This window comes from Pteropus medius, unplaced genomic scaffold, assembly GCF_902729225.1.
Source record: "Pteropus medius unplaced genomic scaffold, Ma_sr-lr_union100, whole genome shotgun sequence".
NCBI classification, from domain to species: domain Eukaryota; kingdom Metazoa; phylum Chordata; class Mammalia; order Chiroptera; family Pteropodidae; genus Pteropus; species Pteropus medius.
The window spans coordinates 12,863,060-12,882,106 of NW_024355990.1; the positions used below are offsets into that span (position 1 = coordinate 12,863,060).

A 19,047-nucleotide genomic window follows, 5' to 3' on the forward strand; every position below is an offset into this window, starting at 1 on the left:
GTACAACTCATTGTTGTAAATGTCAACTCTATATAGCAGTGAATGGTAAAACTCAGGGTATATGAGATAAAATAAGGCAGTGTAGATTTCAGTTACCTATTTTAATATTTTTGCAGATACAAATCAATAATCTGAGTTCAGAAAAGCCTTTTAAATATTCTAACACAATACTCAAATGCCAATTAATGGTATTAGGTTTCATTTCCATATAACTGAAGCAGCACTAGATTTCTGATAATATAAAAAGGAGTTCCAAATTTAAAAATTTTGGATATGTTGACTTATGTGTGATTATTGGCTTAATGATATAAGCAATTCAATATATTTGTCAGGCCAACTTCTGAGTTTTAAAGTAGCTATGTAATATAACTACATTTGAATTTAAAATGTTATATAAACATGTTTCATCATAGAAAAATTAGAAAATACAAGAAGCAAATATAACATAATTAAAAATTATCAGAATCCTACCTCTGTTAAAATTTCAGAGTATCTGGCCTTTCCAATTATTTTATATAAAATAGTAATGCCAATAAAAGCAGCTACAAATGACTGATGACCTCTCTTTTTAATATATGGCTTTTGAAAGGAATACAGAGAACCTCAAAGTGGCAAGTGAATTCATGGAGCACCATTTTATGTGAAGTTGACAGTATGATACTTGAGAAGAGGTATATCCCTAACATGAACCTGAATATTGGCCAAAGTTTTTCCTTTAATTGACTCTCACCTCCTCAAAATATAAAAAGTCTGAAATAAATTTTATGTATGCAACTTAGAAACATATGACATATTTACATATGTAATTTGTAAAATAATACAGAGCAGACATGTGGTATGCTTGTATATGTTCTAAAAATTAGTTAATATGCCCCCATCTCTCCCAAATTACAGGAAAAAAATGTATCTTCTCTATTACATCTGTAATTCATATTTTCTCATCGTATGCCTATGAGAAAGTAGGGGGAAAGAAATAGTAGGACAATGAAAAGAATATAGTGGTTAAAAGAAAAGGCTTTAAAGTGAGACTTGTGTTACATGCCTACATTACGTGGCCTTCAAAATATTATTTAACTTTCCTAAGCCTAGATTCCATATCTTTAAAATGTGAGCCATATCTCCCTCTTAGAGTTGTTAAAAGGATTAAATTTAAAAAGTAAAGTATGAAGCTAAAAGAAAGATATTAATATTTATTATTCTTTGGAAATAGGCAGCTGAAGCATAATGTGCTACTAAAGGCCACAGACTGAGCTATCTCTGAGACAGATACTAAAATATGGATCTTGAATTTATGGATCAACCATAATGCAAACAATAGATGCTCTGTACATCTCTAAACTAAGTGGCCTATGTAATCACATAATAATATGCCACTTTCCTCTCAAGGTTATTCTAACAATTTAAACAAATTCATCTTTGTAAAGGAATTAGCATAGTGCCTTGCACATAAATGTGCTCAACACTAGATTGCTGTTATTAGCAGATGATGATGATGATGATGATGATGATGATGATGATGATGTGATAGGTAATGGAGGAACACGGACGTAGACAAAGTAAATTTTAAGATGCTCATCAGAATATTTGGCATCTAGAGGGGATGATTTATGACTTCACACTGCAGGAAGTAATCTACTCATACATCTTGCCTCAGTTCTGTCTCCCTACCCATAGTACCCCAAAGGATAGTGGATTTAATGGATGAAGTTATTCTATTTAGTAGAATCTGTATCATAACAAGAGTGCTAGCATAGATCCTCCTGCATGTGGGATGGGGAAAGGTACAGTATGATGGAGAAGAGGTACTTAAAATATGAGGAAACTAGTAACTCATTCCTTTTTGAACATTTTACAAACTGATTTAAATGTATCTTAAGTTATATAACATTGGACCCAGGATTCTGGTGTTATAAATCTGAAGTATAAAATTTTATCCACCACTATTATTGTGTCTGAATTATCAAACCTTACTAGATTATAAGCTCTCTGAAGGCAGGGACTATAGAATAATCACCTTAGAACAGTGTTTTGAGAATGATATATAATGCCATCACATTGCTGTTTTCCATTTTGCATTAGCTATCAATAATGGACAAAAATATACTATGTATGATAACATAAAATTCTTTGGGTATAAAGAGCTTTACACATACCTAAGAACTGAGAGAGAAGTAACCTTTGATATTAGCATGTAAATAAGTCAGCTGTCATTTACTGACAACTCCAAAGTGATTTCTCCAAGGCAGACCCAAAAGGTCTAGGATTAACGAAGAAAGCAAAAAGTTAACAATTAGGAAAGGAAATTAAAACCTTTTTTTTTTTCTTTTTCAAAACTTCAAAAAAGTAAAATTAAGAAGATCCTAGGCTGTCGATGTGGGAGGCAGAGAACGGCTGCAATCTGCATAAACATAAACATTGTGGCAGACTGTAATGAAACCCTAGAAGGGGAGATTAATAGCAAATTAAGTCTTTGTCCAATGGACAAAATGACTAGTGAGACATTTTCAATGATTAAGTGTGAAGGACGATTAATTTTCTGGTTTGTTTTTGGAATGTGCAGTTGCTACTAATCTCATAATAAAGAACTCGCAAGAGAGAACACTTCACCGACTAAAATGTAAAGAATCACAACACTTCTCTAACCTTAGAATATCTGTCAGCAACTCCCAGGCTTTGTAAGAGGACAAATTGCTTTTCATCTCCCTGAAATCCTGGGATCATCTGATTGGGAAGGAACAGGGAAGAAACTAAGAAGATGAATAATTAACTCCTGAGAAGAACACAGTATGGAAAGCTGAGTTGCCTGCCTACTCTGCTGGAAAGTAAGCCATGAAAAAAGAGGGTTAACTGGAAGAACAGAACTATTGTTCTACCAGGTATGGCTTTGATTTAGAGGTAGAAGCAGGAATTTTATTTCTGGCTTTCCTTAAATACACAAAAGCATGAAATACTATTCGCTTTACTCTTCTTAATTGTATGTTAATAAGAGAGTAGTCTATAAAAATGCAAAATCTGATTTAGCTCAGAGGTCTTTCTTTTCTTAGAGTTTTCATTAGACATCTTCCATTTCTGGTTTTTAAACTAATAAAACACATTGCTCTATTCACCATATTTCTTTAAATTTGAAAAAAAAAATCTCAGTAGTAGGGTGGAGGTAGAAGCAGTGTTACAGAATACAGTAAAGAAGAATGGAAGCAAAAGACTAAATCTCAAATTTAAAAGTTTGTTAATTTTTCTTATGATTACTATCATTTAAATAATCTACCTCGCTGGATGTATGGTAAAGAGAAAACACGTAAGGATGGAACAATAAATAGTAAGGAAAAGAACACTAAAGTCAGAGTTTCTATAAAATTTGGCACTAAAGCTAAACATCAACTACCAAATGCATAAATATTTCTATGGGTAGAAACAAATAATCTCTGAGAAACTGTCAGTATTTATGTAAGATGAAAAATCTCAAAATTCTATTGGGGAGGTTCTGCTTCTCTACAGACAAGTTAGCTTCTCTACCAGATGGATCCTCCTCTACAGACTCTATAAACTCTAAACTCTAAAAAGAATATTAATAAAACAACTACTGCATGGCCCTGGAGGTTGAACACAATAGACAGATTCTAGAGGAGAGCTGACAATTACAAGAAAAGAGCAGCCTGGGATGAGCTTCCCATTTTCAGGTTTTTGGCCTAAAAGCAGACCAGTCGGCACTATATGAGGTCATTAAAACTCTAACAGAAAACCTACAGTTTTTCTAGTCTGAAGTATCAAAAGACAGCGCAGTGCAGCACTTGTGGCAAAAAGGCAACAATGGTCACTGAAAAGTAAGAGAAGAATTTCCAAAAAAGAGAGAGACAGCTATAGCAGGTAGCCCAGATTCTGTGTTTAAACTCTGCTCACACTTCTGAACTATGCATGGGGCAGATCGGCTAACAATAAAGAACTGAAGTGAACTGAACTGATGCGCCTAAGAGGCAGTTTTCCATTGAGTCAAACCAAGTCAATAGCTTTCTAAAAGAAAAATATTAATACTCTTGGAAGAAATATGACAAAATCCAGAGTACCTACCAAATAAAATGTCCAGGATACAATACAAAATTACTCAATATACAAAGAACCAGGAAAATATGACCCATTATCAAGAGAAAAGATGACACCAATCCTGAAACACTCCAGATATTGTAATTAGCTGATGAGTAATTTAGAGCAGTTATTATAACTATTTTCAGTGAGATAAAGGGATATGATATGTTCTCTTAATTAAAAAAGAGGAAGAAATCTCAGCAGAGAAATAGAAACTATAAAAAGAACCAAATGGAAATTCTACAACTGAAAAGCATAATAGCCAAAATAAAAAGGCAATGGTTGGGTTTAACAGCATATTTAAATGTTTAAATATGACAATTTAAATGACAGATATAGTATGTGTGTATATGTATATATGTATGTACACACACACGTGTATAGTATATAGTAAACTGAAAATACTTAAAAATGACATAAAAGTCAGTGAATTTGAAAAGAGATGAATGAAGATTACAGAGAACAAAAGAAACAAACCTCAGAACCTGTGAGATGATTTCCAGGGGTCTAATATACATGCATTTAGGGTCTCAGAAGAAGAAATATTTGAAGAAAAAAATATTTGAAGAAATAACGGCTAATTCCTCAAATCTGTAAAAGACAAATTTTCATGATCAAGAAGCCAAAAACCCTATGTAGGATAAATATAAACAGAATCACATTAGGTGTGACAGAGTCAAATTGCTAAAAATCAAAGAAAAAGAAAATCTTTAAAGCAGCCTGAGAAAAACAATATGTTACATACAAGGGCCAACAATTTGATGTCTAACTTCTCATCAGAAACTGTGTAGGGTGAGAGAGCTAACATCTCTTACAGAGTGTAAATCGAGAATACTGTCTTAGACCTGATGGGACAAGAAATACAGAAATAAAAAATAGAGTATTTGTGACTACAACCAATAAAACAAAAAACAGTGACATAATTATGAAGAAAGGTGGGACCAATGCAAATAAGCTTAATGTTTCATTAGCTATATTTGAATCAAGAAATTTCAGCAAAAGCATCATAATTTAGAGATAGAGTTAAACAAAAGAAGAACCAGCCAAAGCATTTAAGTGATTGTCCCTTAGAGAAGTGGAATTAGGAATGAGAAAGGATGAGGCTGGGAACTGTACCTTTTCATTTCAAGCCCTGCTGTACAATCTGATTTTTAAAAAAATCATTTGTGTGTATGTGTACATATGTATGTATGTGTATATATATATACATATATATATACATATATATATGTGTATGTATGTATGTATGTGTATATATATATATATATATATATATACCTTCATTAAAACAAATACACACACATAAAACTAATAGGGAACTAATGCTTCTCCCATTTTAAAATTCTGAAACCAGTAAGTATTTATTGGGTAACTTTAACATGCGAGACATTATGATAGGCACCCAAATCTGCTTTTTCTCTTCCTCAATACCTAGTCCTTTATATGATATGATCTACACAAAGCCATCGACAAGATGGCTGGATTTAGCAGTTATAGTTGGGAGCTCATAGGAGTTCTGAGTTCCTAATATCAACATTTGGATGATATCTGAAAGTCACTGGCATGTATTAGATCACTTAAAAGACAGAATGAGCAGAGAGATCTACTAATACCATATTCTTCTCAAGTAGACTTCCTTGCACTATTTATGTTTAGGTCTAGCCCCAGCTTTCTATCTGTGCATATTTTGTCTCTATCTGGTTCTGCTACTGTAAATGGGTTGTGCTTGCTTATTTTCCCAAAATATTATAAGGAACAGTCCCCCCAATCGTTCTCCTATGCAATAAGTTATTGTAGCTAAGGCTTTGAAATTCTGAATAGTCCATGATTCCAAACTTTGCTGAATTTTTTCTTTTTTTTGAGTTTTCCAAAGATTGAAGCAGAAACACATTGGTCAGATACTTGTTGGAAAAAAGGAGTCTGAATGGTATTCAAGAATACTTTTTAAAAAGTATTCTAACACAAGCTTTCTTCGTAAACTAGATTGTTGTAAACTTTTTTCTGAATCTTTTAGGAGTGTTGGTTCTTAAGAGCTAGAGCTTATTTATTTCTATTCCAAATCTATCTTGCGCTCCTGAAAAACCGAAGAAAGGCACTTGAAAGCTGTTTCTTTAAGAAATCAATTTCTTTTTTATTGTTGCTGGTAATATATTGCTGCACCAAGTGTTTGCAATTTTCCCTCTAGAGCACTGTGATGCTGAGAAGTTTCACTGATAACCTGTCCATCTCTATAATCAGAAACGTCCTTTTTGAGTGGGTATCCTTTTTGAGAGGGAGTGAATCCACACTGGTTTCCCTCAGGTTCATGGAAAAAAAGGCTGGAAGAGGCAGAGCAATCGTCTTCCATCAGCTTTCTGTAGGTGGCAATCTCAATGTCAAGAGCCATCTTAACATTTAGCAGGCCTTGGTATTCATGAAGGTGACAAGCCATTTCTTCCTTCATGTTCTGAATCTCATCCTGCAGACAGCCAATGGTGTCTTAGAAGTCAGCAGCTTCAACAGCAAAGTTCTCTTTCATTTCATGCATGTGGTGTTCCAGAGACTGTTCCTTTAAGCACATCTGCTTCATAGGTGAGGGAATGCACCTGTTGCCAGTACTCATTTAACTCCTGCTTGCCTGGCGCAGGGCTTCATTGTTGTGGCTAGTAGCCTCAGGGAGGTCAGTAAACGGACTTGTACCATTCCTCAGCCTCCTGAAGGTTCTTGGCAGCAACACTTTCATACTGCAGCCGTGAGATCAGGCTTAGAAACATCCACATCAATTTGGACGTGCTGTTCCTGAATCTGGGCCTGCAACTCCTGGATTTCCTCACCGCAGTTTCTCAAAAGGGCAATCTTTTCTTGCAAGGATTCCATGTCACGCTCAAGGTCAAGACATGTCAAAGAAGCACTGTCAACATCCTGTCTGAAGGACTACAGGGTGCTCTCGGCTTCTTCTCTCTGAAGCATCTCCTCCTGCAACTTCTCCCGGAGCCTCGATGTCCTAGGCCACACCGCTGGGCTCCACCTCGCAGCTCCCGCATCTCCTACTGGTAGAGGTCCTCCAGGTGCGACTTGCCCTGGCCCTTGAGTTGCTCGAGCTCGGCCCGCAGGATCTTGTTCTGCTGCTCCAGGAAGCGTACCTTGTCAATGTAGTTGGCTAAGTGGTCATTCAGTTCCTGCAGCTCCACCTCCTCGTTGTCGCGGGTGTTCTTGAACTTGGTGTTGATGACGTCGGCCAGTGAGACTACCACATCCTACAGCAGCCGCACACTGGGAATACTGCTCCTCAGGCGCACGGCTGAGGAGCATGTGGCATACACACCACTGGGGGACGAGGCGTACACACCGTGGCTGGTGCTGAGACGCAGCGCGCTGCTAAGGCTGTAAGTGTGGGAGGATTTGGTCACACAGCTCCAGCTGGAGCTCAGCCAGCTGGCGGTGCCTGGGCTGCCGAACATCCTACGGTGGGAGAAGGATGCGGACCTGGTGGACATGACTGCGGAAGGTGGCGGAGGGCTGGGCCGCTGCGGCAGCGCAGACTGGCTCTGGGCGGAGAGGTGAGCGAGGGTGCAGTCTGAATTTTTTACACATTCATAAAACACAATCAGTTTCTCTTCATATTGTCATGTATTTTCTTTTTTTTTCTTCTCTCGCTAGCAAATTTATTGTTTCTTATTCATGAATTGATATAAATTTTCATATCTATCTATGCTTTCATAATATTCTAAAGTTATCTTGAAGAGCCACCTAGAACTCATCTTCCTGATTCCCCATTAATGTAAATATCGTGAAATTAAATTCTATAATTTGGAATGCTTAGTAAGTTATTTGAGGAAGGACTAATGTTTATATTTTTAAAATATTTTGGAGAAAAAGAATTTGTTAATCAAATTTATTGTCAACAACATTATGTAGAAATACATAATTAACATATATTGTAATCATTGATTTACACCACCTCAAAATATGAAGGGTAAATATCTAAGAATTCTCTCTATCATAAGTCAAGGGCTGGTAAACTATCGCTTGCAGGCCAAACTTGGCCATCTGCCTTTTTTTCTTTTTCTTTTTTTTATGACTAATGAGCTGAGAATAGCTTTTACATTTTTAAATAGTTACATTTTAAATGGTTAAATAAAAACTTAATATCCTTGATTTTGCATTAACCTACAAAGCCTAATTATTTACTATCTGTTCCTTTAAGAAAAATTTTATAAGGAATAGTGTTTACTGATCTTTGTCTTAAACGGTCAATCTAGTTTGAGAGTGACCTAATAATAAACATTACTAGAAAGTCAATTTTATTTGATTCTCATTTATTTAAGTAGCAGAACATTTATATTGCAAGTTATAATGACATTTTCATAGCATAATCTGTATTATTAGGTACACTAAAATGGAATAAATATATATTTTAAAAAATGTACTGATCTCTGGATAACAAAAGATATTTAGGGTACAGAGAGAATGAAAATATAGAAAAATAAACATGTCACTTTCAACCACAGTCTTAACCTTTTTTTTAGCTTCTAATGTTTAGTTCTCTTTCACATATGAAAGAATAAAATCAGCTACATTGATAACAGGCCATCATGCGGAATTCACCAATAAACTGACAAATTTTCAGCTGTAGGAGGCTTATTAGGGTCTCATAAATGGTGGTGGTTATGTCATCTAAGTCTCCACTACTCCTATGGGAATACTGCTATTTCTCTTTGTTTCTTTTCTGTGGAAAGTCTGGGCAATCCAGCTATTTCCCACCAATTCTAAAGTAAAGCAGACTCAGGCAATTAAAAATGTTGCAGTTTTCCCCTGAAAGTCTATCTTACAGCCAATTTGATGTGTAGCTTTGGCCAAAGACTAATTTGTTTGCTGTCCCAAATACTTTATACCCAGTCTGTTCAACTACAGAGAGAACATTCAGGCAGCCTAACACATAAAAGATAGTCATTTTGTTCTAGATATAATACAAAGGTATCTACTGCTCGAGAAAAAAAGTTTCCTTTCCAATTGACCTCAAAAGCAAGTAGTGTGTAATTTTACTTGACGCACTATGGTGAAAAACATCTTCCTCAGTAGTTGTGTTATCTAGATAAGTGACTCTTAACTTTTAGCATGCATCAGGATCACTCAGAGGGCTTGTTAAAATACAGATTGGTGTCCCTCCGCAACCCGCACCTCCGAGTTTCTGATACAGTAGTTCTGGTTTGGGCCCGAGAATCTGAACTTCCAAAAAATTTCCAGGTGATGCTGATGCTGTTGGTGCTGGTCCATAGGCCAAACTTTAAGACTCATCAATCTAGATGATCTCCAAAGTGCCTTCAGAATTTGAAAGCTATGAAGTAAATCATTAAAAAACGTCTTGAAAGTAAGTTATTTGATGTTTGAATTGAACATCCGTTAATACTGGATATCTCCATCAGCCCTGTGATGGTAGCAAATTTACATGCAAACCCATACACTTAGTGCAAAATAGACAAAAACACCAAATAAATTTTGTTTGAAAAAGTAATAATGGTGTGATATTTGGTAAGAGATATATGTTTAATCTCCCTACTTTTTTTTCATTAGGGGGAAGGGATTGTTCAGAAAAAAAACAAAACATACAAGCAATCAACAAATCATCCCGACCTTTCCCTCTTCCCAGACAGCTTTTATTTTATAGATCCTCAACCACTATAGCCACAGACTTTCTACATGGCAAATTTTTAGTCTAGATTTCTATTATAATCGGTTTTACTTTAGTTTGGCATTGATGTAGCAGTAATTTCATTCATCTTGCTTTTAAACATTTTACTTTATCAAACTGTGCTAATGAGCTGAAAAAACATGGTAGGGAATCAGTCTTACATTCCTACTGTTACAACACAACATATCCCACTGCAATTTGGTTTGAGCTATTTTCTATTTTGCTCTTAATAAAGGATATGTAGACTTGTTTGCTAATAATATCCATAATAAAAACTTTTATTATTGTACAGATTCAATTATGTTCGGTTAAACCATGTCCCCTGAAATGTAAAAAGACAGTAAAATTAACAGATTTATAAAGTGATTGTCAATACTGACTCCTTTTCTGAATTTAGTATTTTAAATATAATTTAAACTGTACTAAATCAGAGCTTTAAATTCTTAGAGGAGCCTCAAGGCTGAAAAAACCTATTTTGCTCTTAATAAAAGATATGTAGAATTATTTGGTAATAATACCTGTAATAAAACCTTTTATTGTACAGATTCAGTTATAACTTTTAAGGTAAACCATGTCCCCTGATATGTAAACAGAGTAAATTAACAGATTTATAACAATTGAAGGAGAAATATACATAGCTTTCTCAAATTATTTCCTATTTTACAATTGTACAGACCTATAACAGAAGATTACTATCAGAGAAATAGAAGGTGGTGACTATAACTTATTTTTCCAATTTAAGTTAGTATTATAAAAACAGGCAGAACACTGTTGATACAGTGTGAACTCTCTTGTTCTTAGTTGTTATGTGTTTCTGGGCACAGGTGTATTTTAGACTTAGTAGCTCTAACCCATCTTTTTATACAAGCACTCAAAATTATGTACACTCTTGGTAATAAAGACCACTTTAAAGTTTTGTATATCTAACTGTGAGCACATAATAATGGTATAAGCATAGGTAATAAACAGTGCTCACTATATGCCATGCACTAAGTTAACAATGACTAAGCACTAATGATGTGAAACTGTTCAAAGTATTTTATTCCTCACAATAACCCTATGAAGTAGATACTATTATTACGTCTTTTAATTGATGAGAAACATGAGAAAAAGTGAGGTTAAATTACTTGCCCAAAGACAGAGAACTTAGTGTCAGTCGGGATTCAAATTCAGACAGTCCTGGATTTGAGTCCACAGTGTTATATGCCCTTTATGCTAAACTATATTGCTAAATCATTTAATATTTATATCTGTAACGAATGCTAAAATGGAAAAGTCCACTGTGCACTGAATGTATAACTTTATCGTAATTCTAAGCATCTCATCATAGCATAATAATATGACATTATACTTATTTATTCATACGTTTTGGAAGGAGGTTCTTTTAAATTAAACAAGGAAGGGAACATTATACACATATCAACTGTTTTAGTTTGAATATGAAACCAGATTTCACTGGAAGTCATATGAATTCGCACTGAAGTATCCTTCAGCTTTAATGATTACTATACCAGTGTTACGGAGAGATGTCAACACCAGTACCCACTGTTCTTTACAGCGAGATGTTTTCTAAATCCAAGCATGTTTTAACCCTTCTGTTCAGAGCTTTAACTCTCTGCTCACATTAAACACTTAACCTAACAAGTAAAAATAAAAAGTTTCCCTTCCCACCAAAGGAAAAACTGGAAAAGTAAAGAAAGGTACAGAAAGAGATAAATACAGTCTTGCATTTGCCAATAAGTGAAATCATCATCAATTATTATTGAGTACTTACTAAGTACTAGAGGCTGTTGTAAGTATTTTCCCTTTAAAAACTCATTTAAACTCATTTAATCTTTACAAACCCTATGGAAGTTGTTATATCTATTTCATAGAAGAGGAAATGGAAACAGAGAGGTTATATAACATAATCAATATTACAAAGTAAGCGGCAGAATCTGAACTACTAACCATTATCACAGATGTCAATGTAAGAGAGTCATCTTGCCTAGCTCAGCTAAGTTAAAATAATAAAGGGAAATTTATTGGGGTGATGATGTTAAATGGAGAGAAAAATTACCTTCAAAAGTCTTGAAGAGTCCTACATGTGACTATAAATTAGAGGCACCAAAAAACCAGCTAGAACTCTAAAAAGCGTATTTGGCTGTGAATTTTTCATTAGATGCTACCTTCTCCTACCTACATTCCTACCCATTTTATGCAGCCTCTCTTTCTCCTCTTTAAAGCAACAGAATATAATTATTTGCCTAATACGGACCACTGTAGCTGAGTATGGATTTTATGTAGCCTCTCTCTTTCTCCTCTTTAAAGCAACAGAATATAATTATTTGCTTAATATGGACCACTGCAGCTAAGAGTTCAGGAAAGCAAAAAGCAGAACCACATAACAGATTCATGGTCCCGTATAAATCTGTATTCATGAACTCTATGTGAATTTGAAAACAGTGATTAAATATTCTCTGAAACCCTCTCAAACTTCAGCTTCCATAGTAGTTATACCACCTTGGTTCTCCCAATATCTTTCAGACTGCTCCTTACTAATCTCATCTGTCTTTTAACATGAATTTTTCTATTCCTTAGGTTTACTTCTTGACCCCTTAGAGTAGGTACTGAAGTTAGAGAAAGACCTAATTTGGAATCATGATCTCTTATGCCTAAATTGCTTAATGATTAACTTGATTAGGTCTTGTTTTCTTTATCTATAAGACCAGGGCTATAATAATTCAAAATGCTACTGAAAAGATCAAATGAGTTAAAGTGAAAATGCCTGGTAAATGCACATGAATATTTATCCCCCATCTTTTCTATTTATTTGTTCTATTCTTTTTAAAGTGATTTTTACCTATTCTTAAAGTTTTAACTATTCTCTATGTGTATAACTTCCAAATTTATATTTTAAAATATTATTTCTTTTTAAAGTATAAAAACTATAGTTCCACTCTAATATTGTACTATCATCTTGAACTCAATGTGCCTCATTTTCTCAAAATCATCGCTCCTAATCTCTCTGTTCCTATAAATGAGGCCATCAATTTCCATTCTTAAAATCTTGGAATCATTTTTGACAGATCTTCCATATTCCTGGATTCTATAACTAACTGGTTGGTCACCAATCTGCTTATTCCTCAAAATCTTTTTTCTCTTTGTACCTTTTCCACTGCTACCATCCTAGTTTACCACTGCCCCAAAGGCTGCCTTAATCTAGTCTCGGTTTTCTCTTCCACAGCATCCTTTAAGCTCCAGACTAACCAATGTATTTTACCATTTGAATGCATCCTGTCCTCTTGCTTCAAGTTTTTACTCAAGTTACCTTATTTATCATTTCCCTTTCTAATCCATCTGGTAAATACAATCTTTACTCCCTCCTAAAAAATACAATACTACTCTTTAAAACATTAAAGCACGATTTATCTGGGGAATTTGAGCAAAATGTAGCTTTTCTATAATATTCTGGAGTGCCAACATGATTGCTGTCATACTTTGTTCTGCAGTTACCCATTTTTCTTTCCTTCTAAATGACATAACTTCCTGTAGTCACTTAACTCCCTAAGTGTGCTCCTTGGTACACTTACTTGTTGGACAAGATTCTGTAGGAGTTGCACAAGAAAACAAAAGGGGCTCTGTTGTCAGATAACTTTTAGAGATGCTACACAGTTAAATAGGTTCCTTTATTGCAGGACTTCTCACAGCTTTAACAATGATCAACTATTAGGTTCTCCATCATCATTCTTCTTTATTTCTGACATGAAGATATTCCTTTCACATCTCACTACAGCTGGACCCAATCCCTTACCACTACTCACTCCTTTGAAGTGGGTAAGCCTTCTACCTTTAATTAGATTTGTTTTTCATTCCTGCCTCTTGATTCTCAATCTGTTTTTCCAGAGAAATATACACTTCTTTTATTTCAGGATCTTTATTTCCCCAAAATAATACCCAGACCAAGAGATCTAAGTAGTATGTCTTAAACTTGAGAATTCATACAGATAGGCAGTAGTATATAAATTTATAAGAGAAAATGTGGCATATTTTCTTGAAGAGTGAGTTTTAATTAAAGATTTTCTTTGGAAAATATTTTTTATGATAAGAAATGTAGAATGTAGACTATTTTAAAAGAAAAAAAATATAAGACTTCCAAAATATTTCCAGGTTTGCTTCTGGATGCCCCTCCAGGCTACATCTCACACCTCTCTGGTGTGCATTCAAATTCCTCTGTCCTAAAAATATTCCCAAGGAAAAGTCCAAGAACCACTGAAGTAGGCCAGTGGAGATGAAAGGCAGAGAAAGAGAATTATTACTTAGAGGATATTTCCATTATGACAAGTACTATACTAGATCTTTTATATATTCTTTCTTTCTTAGTGCCTACAATGACAATATAATAAGGCATTATTTCATTAATTTTATAGAAGAGAAACTTCAGGGAGGTTAACATGTCCTAAGCTGCAAAGCTTACAAGTGGTTAAAATGTTTTACTATAGAATGCTGGAGCAATAAAGAATACACAATTATCATACAAATATTATGACTGATTCCCATGAGGAAAAAATAACTAGAAATTATTCTTTTAAAATAACCACCAATGTGAGACTTTGAGTCTTAATGTAGATCCTGACAGAAATAAGGCACCTATTTCCTAGTAAAAACCTATTAACGGTACTAACACATTTTTAGATAATCAGAAGTGTTATTAGGATGATGAGTTTATGTTTTAGTTAATGGAAACTAGGGAAGAAACTGAAGCCTTTTATATTTATAAATTTAATATATTATCTATTCACTAGCACATTCTTCCCAAATAAAATCAATGCCTACTATCAACTAAGATTTTACCCAGTTATCTGTTATATAAATAATATTATAAAGACTTCAAAGGATTTCAGAAAGTAAACCTGAAGATGTCAGACTATTTTGAAACTGAAGGATTAAATTATAAGTCCAAAGCATGAGGCTTATTTTTTATCACAGAACGCTGCCTGTTCAATCTGCAACTTGAATCTTTACATACTAAAATAAACCAGATGGGTCTTACATTAAGAAAACCTAGTACAGCATATAATATACAGATTCACCAAATCGGCTTATTACAGAATCTCTCAAATAGGGAGCTTCACTAGTGGATTTTAAATTAGACAATTTACAAACAAACAAATATGCTTATATACAACCTTTTAGGAATATATCCATTGGACAAGGTCCCTAAAATAAAAATATCGCAGGATGTGCTCCAAGAAAGATTACTTTAAAATAAATAAATCTATAATTAAAAATGTAACCCTTATTAAAAAGTACTCAAATCAGTCTTTGTTACCATTAATAAGAATTATGGTTTCAGAGGCAATGGAATAAAAAACCTTTTGTATACATTCATGAGGACAGACTAGTCATAAAAAAGTGTTAACTCACAATGTACAGTTATTAAATATACATAAATTTTAAAATTCACATATTCTTGGATGGCAATGGTTAAAATGTGAATATTCAATTTATTTAATCTATTACAAGCTTTCAAACCAAAGTAAAATCTTGTTATTAATGATAGATATGACGGTAAATGTAAGTGATTAATACTTTCATTATCCTTTAAAATATTAATTCTCCCTATTTAAAGGTTTCTTAAGTATCAGACAAAGTCTTATGTACACATCTACAGGCAAAAATCTCAAAATAGAAAAAGAATATAAATCAAACTGCAGTAATAACAAAATAACAAAACCCTTTTTCCCTAATTGTGTAAATTAAAGGAACCCAATTATGTCCCTAAAGTACATCTTCTCTGAACAAAATGCATTTAAGAAGAGTAATTAAGGAAGATAAATAACTCAAAGAATAAGCCCAGATGAAATGCCTTTTTCCTTTGTGAAGTTGCTGGAGATCAGTCTAAATATTCTAATTTTGAAAAACCAAGTTCCTACTTTTAGTCCATTTCTAAATTACCATGGTTAGCTAAAGAACTAAAAAGAGAAATTAAAAGCCAAAAAGACAAAATCTTTTGAGAAAAGTCAATCTATAAATTCAATTTATCTTAAAGTGATAATTAACAAATGGTCTAAAAATACAAGGATGGAAAATCTTTCATTTACCTTTCTCTACTGGGAAAACACAACATAAATCAACATAACTAGCAAATAATGTCAAGTTTAAAAAATCCTTAAAACGATGCAAGAGCATTCATTTGTAAGCACTCCAGTTAATGAAATAAAGATTTGATGTGTTAAAGAAGCATGCTAACGAAATTCTAAATTTCCATAACTGTTATATTTTTAAAATGTACTTTACATGTAAGGATATTGCAATAGGAAGTAGAAATCTATTCTGGAATCACAATCTAACAAAAAAAGCATTCTGACCTTCACATTTACATTTTGCAAAAAATGAGTTAACAGCTTTCTTCACAATGAAATCTTTTTTAAGATATTAAACTATTTTAAAAGATTCATATAGACACACTCACAAAGTAAAAGAACACACAATTAAAAATTAATGTGCCTAATGACATTTCTTAATGGCTTCCCTGAAAACTAAGTGTCAAATTCTCTTAGGTTGCGTTTATTTTTCCACAAAGCTCAGAGTAGGCCTTATAGCTCGGCAATCCATGTAACACACAAACACTCTGCTCATCATACTCACAGGCTTTAGTTTGTCTTCCTCATTAGTCAATACTAGATAGTCTTTTCTCCTGAAAACCTTAAAAGGCTTCTTCTTATTCACTGATCCTGCCGTTATCAGATCTGACACATCAGTAATGATCCACACTTTAATCTTCTCCAGCCAGCTCTTCACACTGCCCAGAACTTACTGTGCGTTACAGGTGATACTTCATACAGCAAATGTTGATTACGGTCCCAAAGCTCAAATGATGCTCCCAAAGGAGCTTAGAACCCCTAACAACATCACCTGCTTCTTTTTATATCCAGAGATGCAACGGGGTATTTGTTTTGAACAGCTAATGATTTCAAAACAGATTACATGGACGAGTTCTTTTCGTTAGATAGCCTAACCTAGCTTATCCTTTCAGAATACTGCAGCAAATACAGATTGCATGATTCCCTCAGTAAAAAAGAAATACTTTTATACGTCTTTCTCTGTGGCGCAGTTTAGTTTACCCTTCTGTTAGCCCAAATTGCTGGAAGAACTGGTTCTGAGGTTTCTAATGGCGCAGCGTTAACATAGTGAATGATTCACGGATGTTCTTAACATTCAGGAGTAACACGGAAGGCTAGCAATGCAGCCCAGGTCCAGAGCCGATGAATGGTGCAGTGCTGCTGTTGTCATAGCAACCGAGAGGAAAAAAGCAGCACCATATAAGGAGCTGTGACATGGATTCTGGGAACGATTTATATTAAAAACCTGTAAGCTCCTCATGCCTTAAAGCTATAAACTCCTCTCTTACTGATTCCTCTCCAGATTTTTCTCTTCCGAATTCCTAAATCAGAGCTGTGTGAATGAATATATATTGCAAAATATAGTAACTAAGTAGTCACTAACAAAAAACCTGCATATAAGGTAACTAAAAAGATTAACAATACATTAGCAAGCTAATATGTGCCTGTGTTATCGTCATAATTTATTGGGTAAATGGTAAAATTAGACAGTGACAAGTAAGGAACTGTCTAGAATGTAAAACTGCAGAAAATCTATTTTTAGATACTAAGAGATATTAAAAACCTGATTAAATGCCTTTCACTTAGGTGGTAGCATCAGATACCAAAACTACAGAACCATCAATTGACTATCTAATATAGTAGCAATGGCATCAATTTCAAAGAGATATATACTACTTCTTGTATTCCTTCTAGACGCAGAAAGGTTCAAAAGACAGTAACTTCCCTGAAAATGAGCACAGCCTTCCACTCATGATATAGGAAATTCCTTGTGTTAATCACTGGTGAAACAGAGTTTCAGTTCCATCTCATGCTTCTCAAGGTCTTTCCCTACTGGGCTTGGAGAACCTTCCTGTTGTCATAGCTTCTCCTCACCTCCCAAGAATCCAGAAGAGTCCCTTCCCTTCCACTGGACAGCAGGATAGCTTCAAAAAAGAATCGTGGGAGAAGGGGGAACTTGGGAAAGTGTCAATGCATGGATTTAGCAGTGCTAATGGTGCTCTCTCTGCAGTATTCTAGCCATGGCTCTGAACTGCCTTGTATAGAAAAATTTTTTCAATAGGTTTCTAAAGCATGGTCCGTTGGTGTTATTCATCTACTTAGAGCAATTCTATATGAAACTTCAACATCATATCAAAGTATGTTTCTTTCCCATCACCATACAGTTAATGAAATGTTCTGACACAAAGTAAAGCAAAACAATTAGGTGAATTTATTACATCGTTCTCTTATGTGGGCAGCACTGCCACTATAATAATTCTAGTATAATTATATATTTGTTAGTCATAGGTTTATGATGTATTGATCTCCATATATGATGATAACTTCGGTTAAATGTGAATAAAAAGGACTGCAATGTGGTAGGAAGGACATGCACTTGACTAGTCTTCTAATCTATTTGTAATAATGGCTCACTTGCTTACTGCACATAACCCTGGGTAAACCACTTAACTCCACTCTTCAAATTCATCATCAATAAATTATGGGTAATAGTATATTTTCTACCTTCTTCCTAAAGCAATTATGGAAATAAAGTATAATTTAATGGCTTGAAACTCTAAAAATGTATGTTATCTTATTTAAAAATACCTACTTAAGCAAAACAGCAAAGATAAAAAGGGGAAATGAATTTCAATAGAACTCAACAGATGGAAAATGGCCTAAAAGAGTAAATATTTCTTCAAGCTACTTTTTATGTTTGATTGAATATTTGGTCTCATCCCATTGCACATATTTGTTGCAAAGAGTGATTTCATTTTAGAATTATAGTAAACAGATGCTGTGGACTAGTGTTAAAGAATTATTTAACATAATGATGTAAAAGTAATTCTACTGCACCAGCATGACTTATAAATGTCTTTTAAAAATGATAACTTGGCAATAAAGAAGTATGAGCAATTTCTAAAGAATATGCAAAGTGAGAAATTTGTTCCAAATGATTTTCAGTTACTTTTTATTTCACCTAATTAGAAAGCTGTAGGGCAAACTTAAAAATAAGTATTTACGTTAGATTTGAAAATTTCATGGACAGCGCACCTCAGTTTTGTTTCCTTGACAGTCTGATCTCTTCTAATAAACTTTTTAAATCAAATATTGTCTTGCCCCAATGATTATTTCCGAGGGACACTCTCTTTAGTTGTGACTTTTAGAAGACCAATAACTCAATACCTTTGGAAAAAGAGGGCAAGTTCA

General features: G+C 34.1%; 1 protein-coding gene and 1 pseudogene across 6 annotated transcripts in view; both read right to left on the bottom strand.

The window, feature by feature from the left end:
• Window positions 1-19,047, bottom strand: part of TANC2 (tetratricopeptide repeat, ankyrin repeat and coiled-coil containing 2) — a 296,707-nt gene that overhangs the window by 163,173 nt on the left and 114,487 nt on the right. The window lies entirely within an intron of this gene.
• On the bottom strand, window positions 5,954-11,997 carry LOC120600383 (vimentin-like; annotated as a pseudogene).